The sequence below is a fragment of the Papio anubis genome, unplaced genomic scaffold, assembly GCF_008728515.1.
Source record: "Papio anubis isolate 15944 unplaced genomic scaffold, Panubis1.0 scaffold434, whole genome shotgun sequence".
In the NCBI taxonomy this organism is placed as follows: Eukaryota; Metazoa; Chordata; class Mammalia; order Primates; family Cercopithecidae; genus Papio; species Papio anubis.
In genome coordinates this window covers 35,014-56,863 of record NW_022164513.1, presented here as the reverse complement: position 1 = coordinate 56,863, position 21,850 = coordinate 35,014, and the positions used below count along the sequence as shown (strand labels likewise).

Sequence of the window (21,850 nt, the reverse complement as noted above, 5' to 3'; positions counted from 1 at the left end):
TGCCTCACTTTAATTGTTAGCCTTATTCATAAAAGTAGAGTTATGAACAGTTAGTTTTAGTGGTTTATGAAATGTAAGTTTGTGTGTTCTATAAATGCTTTATTTTACATTGAGGATAAGACTTAGCCAAACCTATATAAACAGTCTTTTCCCCCACTGGTTTGTAGGCAGTGCCAAAATATACTTCATAGATGGGATTGGCCTTAACTTATTTAAAGAGAAAAAAAAGCAAGCAGTCAAAAAAACCCCTGCTTCACCTTGTAAATTCCACCCTTATCCTCCCGCCAAGAGCTAACCACACTGGTGAAGCACTATTATTATAACTTGGCAAGTGAGTTGCCTCTTAAAATTAGACATCTGTGATTAAATAGTTAAATCATTCCCTAGATATGTATATATTTAGAGCTCCCAGAAAGCTGGTTATCTTTTCTTATAGCTAACACATTTTTAAAAAGCTACTTTTCTCTTGGTGATAAATATGTGTGTGTCATACTGTGGTATAGCTGCATGTCCAATCAAATGGTCCTAGTTTCCAATTGACAGTAGCTTTATTAAATCTTTTCTAAGTGATAGCTGAAGCATTTTAAATTCAAGCAAAGTAGGATTCTAAGACGCGTACTTGGAGCAAAGTTGCATAGTCATTTACATTCTAGAATAATCCTAAAAGTAGGAAACAATAATTGGCCATGTGGTCATGTGCTAATAAAAGAACACCTTGTCCAAGATACCAGGCTTTTTCCTGTTTCAGTGCTTTTTGTTCTGACTCTTGCCTCTCCCTGTGGTGTCCTTTCCCACCCCAGGTATGTACATGATTCTTCTCCTCCTACTTCAGGAATCCACTCAAATGCCAGGCCCTCAGTAAGGCTTTCCCTAGCCACCCTATTGAAAACAGCATACCTCTTAACTGTTTCATTACTCTATGAAATGATCGTCCATATCTATGGAGGTTTTTTTCAGTCTTTTTCTACCCTTTCCTTAAATCTAAGACTTAAACTTCCGTGAGTGCAGGGATTTTATTCAGTGTTGCATTCCCAGTGCCTGGAATAAAGAAGTATTTCAGTAAGGTACTGAAAGGTACTTACTGAAGGTACTCAGTAAGTATTTCTGGGGTGGATAAATGAATAGTAAAGAGAACACCAATCCTGTGACTTATTCTGTTACCTGCATTGTATCTGGGAGGAAAGCTTGAAACTGACATACTAGTGGGCACCTGCTTTGAATATCTGTTATAATATGCATTTTTCTGTAATTTTCTTTGGTGTTTGAGATATTTAGTAAACATAACTGTATTATCCTCAGTTCGTAGCAGGAAAGAATTTTTTAACTGCAATTTACTTTGCATATGTGCGTCATTGCTAGATTACCCAAGTTAAAGTGACAGGAAGCAACAAAAATGCTCCAAGCCATAATAAAATGGTAGATTGGTTTTTTGTTTGCTTGTTAGTTTCTCTCTTGTGTATATTTCCATTTTACTGCAAAACATACCAAATAATTGATTGTAGATTTTGCCACAAGGAATCATGTATGCTGTAGAAGTGAAGAGATATTCCACTTTTTTGTTTGCTGCTGGATCTCCAGCACCTAAGAAAATATGTGGCACTTTATTTAATGTCAGTCAGTCAGTATCTGTTGGATAAGTAAATAAATCTAGAGGTTGTTTAAAATTGCATACATGAGATTATTGTCAAAATGTCAATTCATGATCGAAAGAAAATGTGCATTTGAAATCTGATATCTTCTCTTTTCTTCCACAGAGCCCCTCCCCAGAAGGCAAAGGATCACCCAGCTGCTGGAAGGTATAGGTACCCTCAATGGCTCAGTAGCCAGTGTAGATCCTGTCTTTCGTAATCAGCAGCTACATCTGGCTACTGGGTCTCTGATGGCATCTTCTAGCTTCAGTTTCAGTGTCCTGAGAGAGATTATTGATCTCTTAATAATCTCTTTAATGATGAAAACAGTTCTTAATAATGAAAACTTTACCTTGAATCATACACACACACAGACACACTCTCACACACACACACACACAAAGAGAAAGAGAGAGACAGAGACAGAGAGGAGAGAGAGTCAAGTTCTAGGGTGTTAAGTCCAACATTATCAGCTGGGGCTTGGGAACCCTCAAGGTTTTATGAATGATGACATCTATTGGCTTTCAGTACTACAAGGGGGAGGAATCTGGATATTTATCCATGTTTTACCTCTTACCTCTTTTCGTTTTACCTCTTTTTTTCTCTTTCCTCCCTATGAAAGGTATCATTTGGATAGATCAATCTATTCATCTATCTACTCACCTACATACCCCTACCCATCCATCCATCCATCTATCCATCTATCCATCCTCCCATCCATCCATCCATCCACCCACCTACTCGCATACCTATCCAACCTTCCTTCCATCCAGCTTTTTCATCTCTTGACTTTTAGATGGCATTTTCAACATGATGTGGTGATTAAATAATGAAACTTGATGATATGATGGTTTAAGGAAATTTTATTGGTAGTAGGTAAGTGCCAGCATTTCTGACTGTTGGTTGTCTTTTCCTTGTGATAGAAAAGACAAATGCCAATTTTGAAATCTTGAATGCAGTAGGCAATTGTGTTGAAATAGTATGTGAGAATTCCTTGCAAGCTGAACATCCAGGTCTGGGGCATGAACCTGGCATACAATGTAGATTTCTGTGTTCGTTAGGCAACAGCTACATTGTCTGCTGGGTTTCAGGCTACCTGGAAACATATTCTCCATTGGCTGTCTCACCGATGCTTCACCTACTCCTATAATGTTTCTGAATAACTGTTTTCCAGGAGGTATAAACCAGTGGAGTTTATCATTGAATAGAGTGCAGAGAAAGCACCGCAAGAAAGCTGATCACCTCAGCAATGAACGATTTCAATATGATTTCACCCCAGTGGTCTCACACACCAGCCTAGTAAACCAGAGATAAGGTGTAATGTCGTCCTTCCTTCTCCCTGCCTCGACTGTCAAAGATTGACCGCTTACATGTTGTTCACTTTTTGGCTTATTTCTGTTCATAATTATTATCAGAAGGCATAGCACCCACGAGCCTAATCATGCTGCCTTACAACCTTATTCCTCTTCATTTTGTCTTCTCACTTACCTGCAGAAACCCAGTTTATTTTTGTTCTGCCCTTACCACACAGCCTTGTAACTGTTATGAATGACCCTCAGTCTCACTGGAATCTGAATCACTCAGGAATTTAGGCAAACTGGATGTTTTAACCACTGTTCAGCTCTCTTATGGAATGACAGAGAACTTGTAAAGATAAAACACCAGTTTGCAGGAAGAAAGGAAGAGAATGGAACTTGCTTCTGGAAAATATGAGTTTTACAATGTGTTTTGTCTGTCTGCTCTCTTAAACTTAATCCTATAAACATTTTTTAAGAACTAGCCATTAAGACTGTTAAGTTCTCAATTATAAAGGAATAAAATGTTTTAAGGAGGATTTATTTGCCCTTGCTTATATGAACTGCATATTTTTAGTAGGAAATCATGTAATTTAAATTAGTATTGAATGTAGAAAATGGACATATAAAGAATACAAGGATGAATGTCTACATATAATAATGGATGGTAGTGATATAATGCATTTTTGTCATCCCATGCTGAATTCAGTAAAAATAAAGCTAATGACTTGGAGCTTTTAAAATATTGTACTGTTCTCTGTGTGTGTCTTTTGGCTTCCTACTCACCAATCAGTTCTATTATCTATTCTGTACCTGAGCCACTGGCTTTTGTGGCCCAGGAAGAGAAAGTCATTCCACTCAAGATGTTTGACAGGCTTTGAAGAGTAATAAGTGGCTCTGTGCAACACGATTATGTTTAATAAATCATAATTACCAATGGAACAGTTTCTCTTCTCCCATGCCCACTCATACTTTTTTTTTTTTTTTTTTTAAGAGATGGGTTCTCATTCTGTCATTCAGGCTGGAGTGCACTCGTACAGAACTCCTGGGCTCAAGTGATCATCCCGTCTCAGCCTCCAAAAGTGCTGGGATTACAGGCTTGAACCACCATGCCCAGCCCTCCAGTCCTATACTTCTGATATTCTTTGAGTCCCTTTGTCTATCATTAAATGAGAAGGTGTTGACAGTGGTGCCAGGTGTGAAGAACTCCCTAATTCCATTGATAAGTTTACATTTACCTCTCAGGTACAAGTATTGGGTTGATCCTCAAAGCAAGATTGAATACTGTGATAATAAGAAAAATACATATTTGTTCTTCACCCTCAGTTCCTGGAAGAGAATGCCTAAAACTCTTGTAATTTTCTAACTAATAGAGTTGATATCATCTTTTGTTAAAATATTTGGTCTTCATCCCCTGTTCCTGACACAAGAGCTTCTAAGATCCTTGGACTCTTGGGAGTGATGAGTGTCTTTTTGTGTGCTAACAAGATAATGAGATGACTTGGTTTAGTGGGGAGTAGAGGTGGTGGCAAGGTAGCTTCAGGATGAAGGCTGGTTGTCAGAAAGACCAAGGTATGATTAGAGGTTTGGAACTGTCAACATTCAACCCCACCCCTGACCTCTGATAACTGAATGGATCACTGTCATAGTCCATTCATGCTGGTATAACAAAGTACCTGAGACTGGGTAATTTATAAACAACAGTAGTTTGTTTTCTTACAGTTCTAGAGGCTGGGAAGTCCAAGGCCAAGGCTTTGGCACTCAGTGTTGGGTGAGGGCCTTCTTACTGCTTCGTCACATGACAAACGGGCAAAAAGAAGATGAATGCTGTGTCTTCACATAGGAGAAGAGAGAGGACCCACTCCGTCAAGCCCCTTTTTAAGAGCCCTCATCCCATCAGTGAGGCCTCTTCCCTTGTAGCCTAATCACCTCTTAAAGCCTGTACCTCTTAATACTATCACACTGATGACTAAGGTTCAACGTATGAATTTTAGAGGACACATTCAGACCATAGTGTCTGGCTCCTGGCCCCCCAAATTTATGTTCTTACGTATGAAATATATTCATTCCATCTCAGTAGCCCCAAAGATCTTAACTTGTTCCAGCATCAACTCAAAAGTCTAGAATCTCATCTAAATCAGATATGAGTGAGACTCAAGGTAAGGTTTATTCTGAGACAAATTGCTTCTGTGCTGTGAACCTATGAGGTCAAACAAGTTATATACTTCCAAGATACAACAGTGGAACAACCATAAGATAGACATTTCCATTCCAAAACAAAGCAATAGGAAATAAGGAAGGAATAACAGGTCCTAAGTAAGTGCTAAAACCAACAAGGTAAACAACATTAAATCTTAAGGCTTGAGAATTATCTAGACACACTAGAGTGGAGGTTAAGCCCCCAAAACCATAGGGGGCCTCACTCCCATGGTTTTGTTGGGCATATCCCACACAGTACCTTGCAAGTTGCAGTTGGTTGTTTGCAGCTCTCCCAGGCTAGGATCACACTCCAGTGGCTCTGCAGTTCTGGAGTCTCAGAGGCAGTCCCAATCTTATGGCTACACTGGGCATTGCCCCACTGGGGACTCTGGTGGCACTATCCCTGTCTCAGTTCTCTGTATTGGTCCTGAGGCTCTCCAAGTCATCCATTGAAACCTACGTGGAATTAGTCATGCCTCCACAGCTCTTGCACTCTGTGTGTCTCTGGAGAGTTATAATGTGGACACTGGGGGTACTAGCCACACCTAGGCATACTTGCACCACGGCTGAGGTGGGTGAGGAATGCTACACTGAAGTAAATGGAGCAGAGATGAGGTATCACTGGGCAGTGAACCCTGAGGTTCTTTGGTTACCCTAAGCCCCTAGTTTTAGTTATGTGCCCCAGGCCTTGGCACTCTGGGCTCGTCATGAGAAAGGCAGCACCAATAGTCTCTGATATGCCTTCTGGGTGTTTTTATGTTTTGTTTTTGAGACAAAGTCTCACTCTGTCACCCAGGCTGGAGGGCAGTGGGATGATCTCAGCTCACTGCAACCTCCACCTCCCAGGTTCAAGTGGTTCTCCCACCTCACCCTCCCCAGCAGCTGGGATTACAGGCGTGCACCACCACAGCCAGCTAATTTTTGTATTTTTAGTAGAGATGGGGTTTCACCGTGGTCAGGGTCACTTTTCATTGTCTTAAACGGTATATGACTTTCTTCTATCCATACTAATTTCCTTGCAAATGATCACTTCACACCCCTGGTGTTTTCTTCTGAATGCTTTTGCACTTGGCCAGGCTGAGAATTTTCCAAATCTTTAAATTCTGCTTCCCCTTTGATTTTATTATTTATTGTTATTTGAGACAGGGTCTTGCTCTGTTGTCCAGGCTGGAGTGCAGTGGTGTGATTTCAGCTCTCTGCAGCCTTGACCACCCAAGCTTAAGTGATCCTCCCACCTCAGCTTCCCGAGTAGCTGGGACTACAGACATGTGCCACCACACCTGGCTAATTTGTTTGTATTTTTGGTAGAGACAGGGTTTCACCATGTTACCCAGGCTGGTCTCGAACTCCTGAACTCAATGGATCCACCCACCTGGCCTCACAAAATGCTGGGATTACAGGCATGAGCCACCATGCCTGGCCACTCCTCTCATTTTAAATTCCATCTTTACTATATTTCTCTCTTCTTGCATTTTACTATAAGCAGTTAAGCCATGCAGTACCCTGAACACCTTGCTCAAAGATTTCTTCTGCCAAATCCTAGTTCATCACTCTGCCTTCCGTAAAGTTATGCCTTCTGTAAAGTTGTACCATAAAATTTCTTCTGTAAAATTCTGCCTTCTGTAAAGTTCTAGGAGGTGGGCAAAATTCTGTCACGTTCTTTGCCATTTTGCAATAAGGATGACTTTTCCTCTGGTTTCCAATAAGACACTCCTCATTTCTATATAATACTTCATCAGGATGGCCTTTACTATCTTTATATCTGCCAGCATTCTGATCATGATAACCTAGGTACTCTCAAAAAAAGCCTGTCTCTACAGCTTTCCTCTTCTGAGCCCCCACCAGAATCATCCTTAATGCTCTGTTCATGGCAATGTATGCTTTTTCTAGCCTGCACCTTCAAAATCTTCCAGCCTCTACCCACTACCCAGTTCCAAAGCTGTGTCAACATTTTTAGATATTTGTTATAGCAACACCCCAACTTTCTAGTACCAGTTTCTGTTTTAGTTCATTTGTCCTGCTATATCAAAGTGCCTGAGACTGGGTCATTTATAAAGAACAGAAATTTATTTTTCTCACAGTTCTTGAGGTTGGGAAGTCCAAGATCAAGACACCAACATTTGGTGTCTGGTGAGGACCTTCTTGCTGTGTCCTAACATGATGGAAGGTGGAAGGGCAAAAGAGATGAACTATCCTTACATGGCAGAAGAGCAGAAGAGAAGACCCCACTCCCTCAAGTGCTTTTATAAGAGCCCTAATCCCATCCATGAGGACTCTGCCATTATGACTTAATCACTGCCTAAAAGCCCCACCTCTTAATATTACATTGGTGATTAAGTTTCAGCATACAAATTTGGGGAGATGCAATCAGACCACAGCAATCACCAATGGCCAATAATGTAATCAATTGTGTATGTAATAAAACTTCCATATAACCCCCAGAATTACGAGGTTCTGATAGCTTCTGGGTTGGTGAACACATGGAGATATTAAGGGGATGGCATGCCAGGAGGCTGCATGGAAGCCCCTCATCCTTTCCCGCATACTTTGCCCTGTGTATCTTTTCCATTTGGCTGTTCCTGACTTGTACCCTTTATAATAAACCATTAATATTGAGTAAATTTTTTTTTCTGAGTTCTGTGCCCTGTTCTTGCAAATTATCTAACACAAGACGGGAGTAGTGGGAACACCTGATTAATAACCAGTCAGAAATACAAGTGGTTCAGAACTTGGAATTGACATTTGAAGTGGGGACAGTCTTATGAGTCCTTAACTTGTGCCATCTGACACTGATTCCTGTTAGATGGTGCCAGAATTAAATTGTAGGGCACTCAGCTGGTGTCAGAGAATTGGTTGGTGTGGGGGAAGAAACCTGCACATTTGATGTCAAAGTGTTAAGCATGAAAACAAGATGGAAAGGTGCAAATGACCAGGGACTTGTTTTCTCACTTTTTCTCAACTGTTTTTTCTCTCATTCTGTAAGACCCATGAAGCAATGGACATTGGTTTGTTGGCTCTTGCTAGAAGAGGCACAACAACCTGACTATATTCTTTTAAAAAAACTTTTCATTTTGAAATAATTTCCAACTTCAACATAGTTGCAAAAATAATACAAAGGCAGCACTGGTGGGAGTTTAAAATGGTACAGCTGCTTTGGAAAAGTTTGGCAGTTCCTCAAATACTTAAATAGCATTACCAGATGATTAGGAAATTTCACGTCTATGTGTATACCGAAAAGAATTGAAAACAGGTACTCAAAGACATGTGCATGCATGTTCATAGTAGCACTATTCTTAATCACAATAACTGTAAGGCGGAAATGTCCATCAACTGATGAATGATAAAATGTGTTATGTCCACACAATGAACTATTACACAGTCTTAAGAGGAATGAAGTACTGATTCATGCTACAACATGGGTGAACCTCAAAAATATTATGCTAAGTGAATGAAGCCAGATACAAAAAGCCACATATTATGTATTTCCATTTATATGAAATATCCAGAATAGGCAATTCCATAGAGACAGTAGATAAGTAGTTGCTAGGCTTGGAGGTGGGAAAGAGTGGGGAATGAGTGCTAACAGATACAACATTTCTCTTTGGGGTGATGAAAACGTTATGAAATTAATGTTCTGGTGATGCTTGCAAAACTTTGTGAATATACTAAAAATCACTGAGTTGTACACTTTAAATGGGTGAATTTCAAAATATGTGAATTATATCTAATAATAATAAAATTGAGAGTATCCACACACTCTTCAATTCCCCAGATGACAATATCTTATGTATCTACAATTATCAAAATAAAAACATCAACATCAATATAGTAGTATAACCTACACACTGTGTTCAGATTTCACCACTTGTCTCTCTGTTGTTCTGTTTCTTGTTCAGGATCCAATCTAAGATCCCACGTCGAGTTGTTATATCTCTAGTCTCCTTTAACCTGAAACAGTTTATCAGCCTTCCTTCATCTTTCCAATAACTTTGGCACTTTGGAAGAGTGCAGGCCAGTTATTTCGTAGAGTGTTCCTCAATTTGGGTTTCTGGTAATTCCTTCTGCTTAAAGTCAAGTTATACATGGTTTGGCAAGAATAACACGTAAGTACTGTTGTGTCCTTAGGGCATCATATTAGGATACACATTACATCGATTTGTCCTGCTACTGGTGATGCTAAATTCAGTGATCAGTTTCTTTGGTGTGTCATCATGGCTATTTGTAGTTTTCTTTCTTGTTTATAAAACAATTTCATTTTATCACCATTCTGTACTCCCATTTTCCCTCACTCCATGCACATAGTCAAATATATTTAATGTGTATCATGTAGTTTCTATGCGTTCTTGAAAAATGTACCTTGTTTTGGTGTTCAAGTATTTTTAGTTTACATGAGTGACATTGTGTTATATCTCATTCAGTTTCTTACTTTTAAAATTCAGCACATTAATTTTGTATCCTGAGACTTTGCTGAAGTTGCTTATCAGCTTAAGGAGATTTTGGGCTGAGACAATGAGGTTTTCTAAATATACAATCATGTCATCTGCAAAGAGGGACAATTTGACTTCTTTTCCTAACTGAATACCCTTGATTTCTTTCTCTTGCCTGATTGCCCTAGCCAGAACTTCCAACACTATGTTGAATAGGAGTGGTGAGAGAGGGCATCCCTGTCTTGTGCCAGTTTTCAAAGGGAATTTTTCCAGTTTTTGCCCATTCAGTATGATATTGGCTGTGGGTTTGTCATAAATAGCTCTTATGATTTTGAGGTACGTTCCATCAATACCGAATTTATTGAGCGTTTTTAGCATGAAGGGCTGTTGAATTTTGTCAAAAGCCTTTTCTGCATCTATTGAGATAATCATGTGGTTCTTGTCTTTGGTTCTGTTTATATGCTGGATGATGTTTATTGATTTGCGAATGTTGAACCAGCCTTGCATCCCAGGGATGAAGCCCACTTGATCATGGTGGATAAGCTTTTTGATGTGCTGCTGAATCCGGTTTGCCAGTATTTTATTGAGGTTTTTGCATCGATGTTCATCAGGGATATTGGTCTAAAATTCTCTTTTTTTGTTGTGTCTCTGCCAGGCTTTGGTATCAGGATGATGTTGGCCTCATAAAATGAGTTAGGGAGGATTCCCTCTTTTTCTATTGATTGGAATAGTTTCAGAATGAATGGTACCAGCTCCTCCTTGTACCTCTGGTAGAATTCAGCTGTGAATCCATCTGGTCCTGGACTTTTTTTGGCCATCAATGACAGACTGGATTAAGAAAATGTGGCACATATACACCATGGAATACTATGCAGCCATAAAAAAGGATGAGTTTGTGTCCTTTGTAGGGACATGGATGCAGCTGGAAACCATCATTTGCAGCAAACTATCACAAGAACAGAAAACCAAACACCGCATGTTCTCACTCATAGGTGGGAACTGAACAATGAGATCACTTGGACTCAGGAAGGGGAACATCACACACCGGGGCCTATCATGAGGAGGGGGGAGGGGGGAGGGATTGCATTGGGAGTTATACCTGATGTAAATGATGAGTTGATGGGTGCTGACGAGTTGATGGGTGCAGCACACCAACATGGCACAAGTATACATATGTAACAAACCTGCACGTTATGCACATGTACCCTAGAACTTAAAGTATAATAATAAATAATAAATAAATAAATAAATAAATAAATAAATAAACAAATAAAATAAAATAAAATTCAGCACTGTTTTTAAGGTCCATTCTTGTTTCTAATCTGTTATTTCTAATTCTGCATGATACTCCTTGGAGTGCAACTACCACATTTCACCTATGCCATTTCCAGTGATAGACCTCACATGGGAACCAATTCCTGGTCACCACAAATAACATTGTACTGAATATTCTAATAATACATGTCTCCTTATGGGTCTCTGTAGGAAATTATTTGGAATGTATAATGAGGAATGGAGTTGTTGGGTCATAGGACACACACATACACACACACACACACACACACACACACACACACAGAATGGCCTGATCAGTCCATGTTCCCAATGTTAGTGAATGAGGTTTCCTAGGTACATCCCTGCCCATAACTGATATGATGAAGCTGTTTCTGCCAGTCTAAAAGATGTGATATCTTACTGTTTTAATTTGCATTTCTCTGGTCGTTAATGATTATGAACATCTTTTTGTATGCATTTGAGCTTTGGAGGTTTTCTGTAACTTTCCTGTTGATATATTTTTTCCATTTTTAACTTTTAAAACTGTGAAGCATAGCATGCATATGGAGAAATGCATGTAAAATAAACAACTCACTAAATAGAGTTGTGTAATTGCCACACAAATCAACAAATGGAATATTGCAAGTATCTCAGAAACTCAACTCCTATGTGTCCTCCCAGTCAGTATCCTTCCCTGCTCCCCAAAAGTAACTACCACTCTGAATTCTAAAATTATAGCTTAGTATTGCTTGTTAATGAAGTTTTCAACTCTGTTGTTCATTTTTATGTTCAGGTAGATTACTCTTTGACTTGTAGGAATTCTTCATATATTCCGGATGTAAGCCTTTTGTTATTTTATTGCAAATATCTTTTACTCTATGATTTCTCTTTCACTTTCTCAATGGTTTCAATGACCAAAAACTCTTAATTTTAATGTAATCTAATCAATCAATCTTTTCTTTAATAAGTGTTATTTTTTGTATGTCCTGTTAAAATATTTCTCTATTCCAAAAGTTTTATTGTTTTGCCTTTCACATTTAAATACACAATTCTCCTGGAGCTGAATTTTATAAATTGGGTGTCTTAGACGTCAAATTTTGCTTTTTACTATAGGGATTTACAAGTTATTCAACTTCATTTGTTGAAAAAGTTCCCCACTGCTCTGTACAACCTTTACAAATAAATCAAATGCCTATAGATGTCTGTGTCTGCTTCTGGGATATGTATTCTATTGGTCCATTTGAATATTCTTGTACCAATAATACTTTGTCTTTATTACCATAGCTGTATAAATTAAAAACAAATGTTTTTAGAGACAGAGTCTCACTCTGTCACCTAGGCTGGCGTACATGCTTCGCCTCCTGGGCTCAAGTAATCCTCCTGCCTCAGCCTCCCAAGTAGCTGGGACTACAGGTGCACACCATCATGCCTTGCTAAGTTTTTCATTTTTTTGTAGAGATGGCGTCTTGCTATGTTCCTGAGGCTGGTCTAAAACTCTCCTGAAGTAATACTCCTGCCTCACCTTCCCAAAGGGCTGAGATTACAGGCGTGAGCCACCATGCCTGGCCGCTATATAAGTTTTGATATCTGCTAGAGCTGTTCTTTGATATTGCTTTGGATATTTTAGTTCTTTGCATTTGTGTTATAAATTTTAGACTCCATTGTAAATTTTGCCAAAAATGTTAGGATCTTATTTGGAAATGTAGTTAATCAATTTGGAGAGAATTGATATTTATGCTTTATAGAGTGTTCTGATATGTGAATACTGGAATCTCTCTACTGGTTTAGGTCTTTAATTTCTCAAATGTTTCATAGTTTTCTGTGTGGAGGTTTTGCACATTATACACTCGATTCATTCCTAAGTATCTGATCTTTTGTGATGCTACCATACATGGTATCTTAAAATTTCACTTTGTAATGAATTGTCCTGGTATATAAAAATGCAGTTAGTTTTTTTGACTTCATATCCAGCAACTTTGCTAAACTTATTTGTTAATTATAAGGTTAACTGTAGATTTTTGACCATGTATACAAATATATTTATGAATACGTTTTCTTTCTTCCTTTCTAATCTTTATACTTCTTATTATCTTTGTTTACTAATTGTACTGGCTAGGACATATAGTGCAGTGTTGAACAGAGGAGTGCATAGGGAGCATCTTTGTCTTATTCTCAGTCTCAAAAGGAACATTTAGCTTTTCACCAGTAAGTATGATGTTTGCCCTAGGTTCTTTGTAAAAATAGGCCTTTTAAGGCAGTTTACCTCTCTTTTGAGACTGTTAAATTTTTTTTTCATGAGTAGATAGTGAATTTTATCAACTGCTTTTTCTGCATTTACTGAGATGATCATCTGGTTTTTGTCTCCTTTGTTTAGTTAATGTAGTGAATTGCATTGATCTTTTAAAAACAACTTTATTTTAAAGTGGGCAAAGGATATGAACAGACACTTCTCAAAAGAAGACATTTATGCAGCCAACAGACACATGAAAAAATGCTCATCATCACTCACCATCAGAGAAATGCAAATCAAAACCACAATGAGATACCATCTCACACCAGTTAGAATGGCAATTGTTAAAAAATCAGAAACAACAGGTGCTGGAGAGGATGTGGAGAAATAGGAACACTTTTACACTGTTGGTGGGATTGTAAACTAGTTCAACCATTGTGGAAAACAGTATGGCGATTCCTCAAGGATCTAGAGCTAGAAATACCATTTGACCCAGCCATCCCATTACTGGGTATATACCCAAAGGATTATAAATCATGCTGCTATAAAGACACATGCACATGTATGTTTATTGCAGCACTATTCGCAATAGCAAAGACTTGGAATCAACCCAAATGTCCATCAGTGTCAGACTGGATTTAAAAAATGTGGCACATATACACCATGGAACACTGTGCAGCCATAAGAAAGGATGAGTTCATGTCCTTTGTAGGGACATGGATGCAGCTGGAAACCATCATTCGCAGCAAACTATCGCAAGAACAGAAAACCAAACACCGCATGTTCTCACTCATAGATGGGAATTGAACAATGAGAACACTTGGACACAGGAAGGGGAACACCACACACCGGGGCCTGTCATGGGGTGGGGGAAGGGGAGAGGGATACCATTAGGAGATATACCTAATGTAAATGACGAGTTAATGGGTGCAGCACACCAATATGGCACATGTATACATATGTAACAAACCTGCACATTGTGCACATGTACCCTAGAACTTAAAGTATAATAAAAAAAGAAAAAACAACTTTATGAGGTATAATTTACATATATTAAAATGCACCAATTTTAAGTATATAATTCAAAAAGTTTTGATAATATATACCCATTAGCAATCATCACAACCAAGATATAAAACATTTTATTATCCTAAAAATCCCTCTCATGTCTCTTAGGTCAATTCCCACTCCCCTCCCACCGCTACAAGGCACACACTCACCTGCTTTCAATCAATAAATTGGATTTCGTTTTCTAGAGTTTTATGTAAATGGAATTGTATATATAGCCGTATGAGTCAGGCTTCTTTCTTTCTCTTTTTCCTTTTTTTTTTTTTTTTTTGAGACGGACTTTTTCTCTTGCTGCCCAGGCTGGAGTACAATGGCACGATCTCGGCTCACCGCAACCTCTGCCTCCCGAGTTCAAGCGATTCTCCTGCCTCAGCCTCCCGAGTAGCTGAGATTACAGGCATGCGCCACCATGCTCGACTAATTTTGTATTTTTAGTAGAGACAAGGTTTCTCCATGTTGGTGAGTCTGGTCTTGAACTCCTGACCTCAGGTTATCTGCTTTCCTTGGCCTCCCAAAGTGCTGGGATTACAGGTGTGAGCCACCATGTCTGGCCGAGTCAGGCTTCTTTCACTTGGCATAATGTTTCTCAGATTCTTCTGTGTTTCATGAATCAGTAGTTCTTTTTTACTGCTCAGTAAAAAAGCTATTAAATGGATATATCACAATTTGTTTATCTATTCATCTTTTAATGGACATTTGGGTTGTTGTTAGTTTTGACTATTGAGAATAAAGCTTTTTATGTACATTGAATCTTTGTATAGTCATATATTTACCTTTGTCTTGGGAAAATACTTGTGAGTCACAGGTAGGTATATTTTTAATTTTATAAGGAACTGCCAAACTGTTTTCCAAAGTAATTGTACCACTTCATGTTCTCACCTACAATTTATGAGTGTTCCATCTGTTCAAATATTTTTGCTGACCCTTGATATTGGCAGTCCTTAATTTTAGCTGCATTAGTGGCTATGAGTAGTATCTCATTGTGGTTTCAAATTGCACTTCCCTAATGACTAAAGATATTGACTTTCTTTCATGTGTTTATCTGACATTCATATGCTTTTTTGGTTAAATATCTCTTCATATCTTTTGCCCATTTTTAGATGGAATGTTTATCTTCTCATTATTCAGTTTTAAGAGTTTTTATGTATTCTGCATAGAGATCCTTTATTAGACATGTGTTTTGCTAATATTTTCTCCCAGCCTGTTGCATGCCTGTTCTTTTCTTAACAGTATTTGTATTAGTCCGTTTTTACACTGCAATAAAGATACTACCTGAGACTGGGTAATTTATAAACAAAAGAGGTGCAGCTGGCAGAATTCCCACACTGGCTCTCTGAACAGTAGGGTGAGGGCTACTATGGTGGGAAAGGCCAAATGGAAGTCATTAGAGCTGCCTCTGCCTAGAAAAATAGTAAATCAAAAACAATATCACATCCCTGGAGGGATTGTGGAGATCAGTGCCACCATCAAGGACTTCAAAGACACATGGATGGTGATTTCCACTACACTCCCGTTCAACTCTCCTATTTGGCCTGTGCAGAAGGCAGATGGATCTTTGTGAAAGATAGTGGGTTATCTAAGCTTAACTAAGTGGTGACTCCAATTGCAGCTGCTGTACCAGATGTGGTTTTGTTGCTTGAGCAAATTAACACCTTTCCTGGTACCTGGTATGTAGCCATTGGCTTGGAAAATGCCCTTTTCTCCATTCCTGTCCATAAGGCCCACCAGAAGCAATTTGCCTTTGGGTGGCAAGGCCAGCAATATGCTTTTACTGTCCTACCTCTGGGTTATATCAACTCTCCAGCTTTGTGTCATAATCTTATTCGGAGAGACCTTGATCACCAAGCTTCCTCAAGATATCACACTGGTGGCAGGGGCAGGCGTGGGGTGCTGGTGGCGGAGAGGCCCTGGGCCTGGCCCACAAGGCCATTTTTCTCTTCTAGGCCTCTAGACCTGTGATGGGAGGGAGTGCTAGTCTGACATGCCCTGGAGACAATTTCCCCATTGTCTTGGCTGTTAATATTCCCATCTTTCTTTCACCTGTGCAAATTTCTGCAGCCTGCTTGAATTCCTCCCCGGAAAATGCATTTTCTTTTCTACACATGGTCAGGTTGCAAAATTTCCAAACCTTTATTCTCTGCTTCCCTTTTAAATGTAAGTTCTAATTTCAAACCCTCTCTTTATGAATGCACATGACTGAATGTTTTCAGAATCAGCCAGGTCAACTTTTTAATGCTTTGCTGCTTGGAAATTTCTTCCACCAGATACCCTAAATCATCTCTCTCAAGTTCAAAGTTCCACAGATCTCTAGAACAGGGGCAAAATGCTGCCAGTCTCATTGCTAAAGCATAGCAAGAGTGACCTTTGCTCCAGTTCCCAAAAAGTTTCTCATCTCTATCTGAGACTACCTCAGTCTGGACTTCATTGTCCATATTGCTATCAGTATTTTGGTCAAAACCATTCAACAAGTCTCTAGGAAGTTCCAAACTTTCCCTCATCTTCCTGTCTTCTTCTGAGCCCTCCAAACTGTTCCAACCTCTGTCTGTTACCAAGCTCCAAAGTCACTTCCACATTTTCAGGTTATTTTTATAGTAGTACCCCACTCTGCCAGTACCAATTCTCTGTATTAGTCCATTTTCACACTGCTATAAAGATATTACCCGAGACTGAGTAATTTATAAACAAAAGGGGTTTGAGTCACAGTTCCACATGGCTGCGGAGGACTCAAGAAACTTACTATCATGGCAGAAGGCAAAGGGGAAGCAAGGCACATTTTACATGGCAGCAGGAGAGCAAGAGCACAGGGGAAACTGCCAAACACTTTTAAAGCATCAGATCTTATGAGAACTCACTCACTATCACAAGAACAGCCTGGGGGAACTGCCCTGATGATCCAATCACCTCCCACAAATTCCCCCCCTTGACACATGGGGATTACAATTGGAGATGAGATTTGGATGGGGACACAGAGCCAAACCATATCAGTGTTGTTCAAAGAAGAGAAGTTTTTGACATCTAATTTATCTACTTTTTTTATTTTTTATTTTTTATTTTTTTGAGACGGAGTCTCACTCTGTCAGCCAGGCTGGAGTGCAGTGGCCAGATCTCAGCTCACTGCAAGTTCCGCCTCCCGGGTTTATGCCATTCTCCTGCCTCAGCCTCCCGAGTAGCTGGGACTACAGGTGCCCACCTCGCCTGGCTAGTTTTTTGTATTTTTTAGTAGAGATGGGATTTCACTGTGTTAGCCAGGATGGTCTCGATCTCCTGACCTCGTGATCTGCCCGTCTCGGCCTCCCAAAGTGCTGGGATTACAGGCTTGAGCCACCACGCCTGGCCTACTTTTTTTATTCTTTAGATTTTTTTAAAATTTATTTTTAATTGACTAATAATTGTGTATATGTGATTCAATGTGGTGTTTTGGTATATGTTTACAATGTGCAATGATTAAATTAAGCTAATTAACAAACCTACACCTCACATACTTACCTTTCCGTGGTGAAAACATTTAAAATCCACTATTATGGCTATTTTTAAATATGCAGTATATTATTATTTATTATAGTCACCATTCTGTACAATAGATTACTAAAGCTTATTCCTCCTGTCTAAGTGAAATTTTGATAAGCTTCTTTCATTTTCTCATCCACTCCCATTCTGAGCCTCTTGTAACCATCATTCTGCTCTCTACTTCTGTGAGTTCACGTCTTTTAGATTGACTTGTAAGTGAGACCATGTGGTATTTGTCTTTCTGTGCCTTGCTTATTTCACTTAACATAACGTCCTCCAGGTTTATCTATACTGTTGAAAATGACACAATTTCCCTCTTTTAAAGGCTGAATTGTATTCCATTTTGTATCTATACTGCATTTTTTAATTGTTTTACTTTTAAGAGTACCATGCTTTTTATATTTCCTTATTAAGGAAATCTTTTCTTTTGTCTCCTTATAGACTATTCATAATTTTAGCTTTTATTTGAGGTTTATGATGCATTTCTAATTAATTTTTGTGTATGGTATAAAATAAGGGTTGAGAGTCTTTTTATTTGCATGTAGATTTCTAATTTTTTTTCAGCACCATTTCCTGAAAAGACTATCCTATTCCTACTTAATTACATTGCTCTCTTTTAAGAAAATAAATTAACCATATATGCATGGGTCTATTTCTATTCTGTTGATAGGTATGTCTATCCTCATGGCAATATCACACAATCTTGATTACTAAAGACTAAAGTTTTATAATAAGACTTGAAGTCAGTAGTTTAAGTCCATCAACTTTATTCTTCTTTTTCAAACCTTATTTGGTTTTATTTTTTGGTTGACAGTTTATTAAATATACTACATTTGTACTTAATGCTGTAGTTTTAAAAATTATTCACACATGGACTTAGCAAAAATGCACTTTATAGAAAACCAACTGCAAGACCAAAATGAAAATAAGAACACACTTATTGCACATGTATTAGATAAACTGCTGAAACGTTATGAATTAATTTAACCTGTACACGTGCTTAATGAAGGTGATCATGAAATATTAGGTGGTTTGATTTACTTAAATTTGACACCAGACCGTGACTTCAAAAGTGTTAATGTTGAAATGTAGATGCAAAACCATCTATTAACAAAATCGTTTAATCTATTAGTCTTTGAAAAACAGAATAAAACATTGTTTTTCTTTTTAAAGATACTTTCCGAAATCCATTCTTTATGCACTCGTTCTCCCATTCAAAAAGTTAGTTGTGCAGGCTGATGAGGCAAAAAATCAATTCCTTTTAAAAAAAATCCTAACAAACTAGAGCCTACTTACAAAACATGCAAAGGGAGAATTTTAAGTAGGTATTACTGCAGAACTGGTTAAAAGTGAATACAGCTGAGTGACAGAATATACCTTTCCTCTGACAATACAGGTCCTTCCCCCTTCTCTCTGGAAGAAACACATCACTGGGGCATGGACTATATAACGGCATAAAATGCAAAGACAGAAACAAAGAAGTTTGCAAGTTCTCTATATTTCTAGCTGTTGAGGCCGTATGTTTAAGAGCTGAAGTTACCTCTAGCGGCGAAACCAGAGCCAGGTATTAAGCAGCCAGAATCCTATGGTAATTGAATACATGACCATTTCTCTCTTGGCACGTTCTTTGTTCTCCTCTTCTAGATGTTGTAAGCGTCTATTTAGTTTGATTATCTGTCGTCTTAACGAAGCTGCACCTGCACCAGTCACGTCATCCAAAGTTCCTTCACTTGTATCTAGGTTTGAAGTGCCATACCTGATGTTGTCACGATGCAGATTAGAAGTGGTAGCAGCAGACCTGCCATTCTGCACAGGTCTGCGATTTTCACCCATCTCATTCACGATATGCTGGTAAGCCCTACGAGTGGAAGACTGGATAAATGACAGAATGCCATGAACAGAGGAAAGATTAGTTCTATTTTCGGGTAACATCTTGGGAAGACAGATCCAAGCTTCTTATGGTGATGGTGTCACGATGAAATAACTCCTGATCAACTGTCTATTTTGGCCAACAACATTTTCACTCAAAGAGCAGTCTCTTTTTAGCTTGCCAACCACACAGATTTCTTCATTTTGAAGGGTTGAAGGAGGTCTTTCTAAATCCTGAAAATCTGGTGGTCTTCCACTTGAAGTACATGAAGTGGTGGTTTTAGTGCCAGAGGTTTAAAGGGAGTTGACTGAATAAGATCAAGATGCACTGGTGTTCAAAACAGAATGTCTCCGTTGTTCTCTGCTGTAACAATCCTCTCTAGAACCTGCATCATCACATTAGCATTTAGAACTCCTTCTTGGAATTCTTGTTCCAAGTCACCATTTGATGATGCTGACTTAATTTTTCTGGGACCCTCATTTGCTGACTAATATCTTTATTGTATTCCATTTCATACTGAAATTCACTAATTTCTTCCATCTCGGCACCAGTAGGAGAAGGAAGTGCTTCCCTACTCACCAAATATGTACCAGCTACTACTTGCTATTTGGCACTATCTGCTCCCTTGCTTCATATTAAATGCTTTAATTTCATTCAAAGTACATGTGCTGGGTTTAGAGCCACTTTTGTTCCTCTGGGCCTGTAGAGAGTTCTCAGTGAGAGCTGCCAGGGTGGGTGCTCTCAGGGGCCATTAGCAAAATGCAGGAAAGAGCTAGGACAAAGCACCTGTCAGGTTGGCCTGTGGCAGACTAGGAGAGCCTCATGTGGTTATTTTAGATACTTTATAATTTCATATAAATTTTACAATAAGGTTTCCAATTTCTATGAAACAACTTGGTGGAATTTAGATTGTGATTACATAAAATGTATCATCTATCTATCTATCTATCATCTGTCTATCTAGATATCCCTCTCTCCACCTCTACTCACTACTCACTATGACAACTTTTTCTTTACTGCGTAACTGTGCTTCCCCTGGAATAAATACTTTTCTTGTTTCTTTTGTTTCCTTAGTTTTCTATGTATTTACACATACTTTTGCTTCCAGACTTTTCTTCATTCCTTCTCTCAATAAATTTGAATACATTAGATATTCCATCAGTTTTATCTTTTTAAACAGAAATATCTCTTTTTTTAAATTATTATTATACTTTAAGTTCTAGGGTACATGTGCATAACGTGCAGGTTTGTTACATATGTATACTTGTGCCATGTTGCTGTGCTGCACCCATCAACTCGTCAGCACCCATCAACTCGTCATTTACATCAGGTATAACTCCCAATGCAAACCCTCCCCGAAATATCTCTTAATAAACCTCTGATCTGCTTAAATATAGACAGCTTGCTCCCTAGGCCTGTTGAACACTCTCATCCTATAATCTCCCTTTGCCACCATCTCGGGTTTTTTTTTTTTTTTTGCCACCTTCTTGACTTGGTTCCCCTGTTGCCTTATATATTCCTCTTCCTTGGTTTACCATCTTTCTTAGTGACCACATACTCTAGTAGTTGCCCCAGAAAGAGGGCATGGGAGGTAAAATTTTTAAGACTATATATAATATATATATACTTAAAAAATATATATATGTTCTTTAAAAAAATACATATATATATATATATGAGACAGAGTCTTTCTCTGTCTCCCAGGCTGGAGTGCAATGGCACGTTCTTGGCTCAATACAACCTCTGCCTCCTGGGTTCAACCGATTCTCCTGCCTCAGCCTCCTGAGTAGCTAGGATTACAGGCATGAGCCACCACGCCTGGCTAATTTTGTGATTTTTTAGTAGAGACGGGGTTTCACTCTGTTGGCCAGGCTGGTCTCGAACGCCTCACCCCAGGTGATCCACCTACCTCGGCCTTCTAAAGTGCTGGGATTACAGGCGTGAGTCACTGTGCCTGGCCTTCCTTTGAATTTTGATCACATTGTTCTATTGTTTTCTAGCTTCCAGCATTGCTGTGGAAAAATAAAATACCACAGCCATTCATTATCCTTTATGTAAAAGCTGAGTTTTTGCTGTTGCTGTTTCATCTCTTTCTCTTCAGAGAGAACTTTTATTTGACCTAAGTAATGTAAAACTGGCTTGATGCAGCTCTATCTTCCTTCTTTGTGATAAGCTCTTTCAAATTGGAAATTCAAGCTTTTTCAATTTTGGGGAAGATTCTGGAAATTATTTTGTTGCTGATGTCTTCCTTTCTGTTTTTCCATCTTATGTTTGTGGCCACAGGAACAGAAGAGAGGGACAGCTGTTGGTCTTTTCCATAAGTCTTATAGACCTATATGCCTCTTAAACTA

At 38.7% G+C, this 21,850-nt stretch overlaps 2 pseudogenes across 1 annotated transcript; both read right to left on the bottom strand.

The window, feature by feature from the left end:
- Positions 1-19,107: 19,107 nt before the first annotated feature.
- LOC110742211 lies at positions 19,108-19,870 on the bottom strand (annotated as a pseudogene). The gene has a single exon (XR_002519641.2). The product of XR_002519641.2 is annotated as a mitochondrial fission factor pseudogene (transcript).
- Positions 19,109-20,117, bottom strand: LOC101007670 (annotated as a pseudogene).
- Between the last annotated feature and the right edge of the window lie 1,733 nt (positions 20,118-21,850).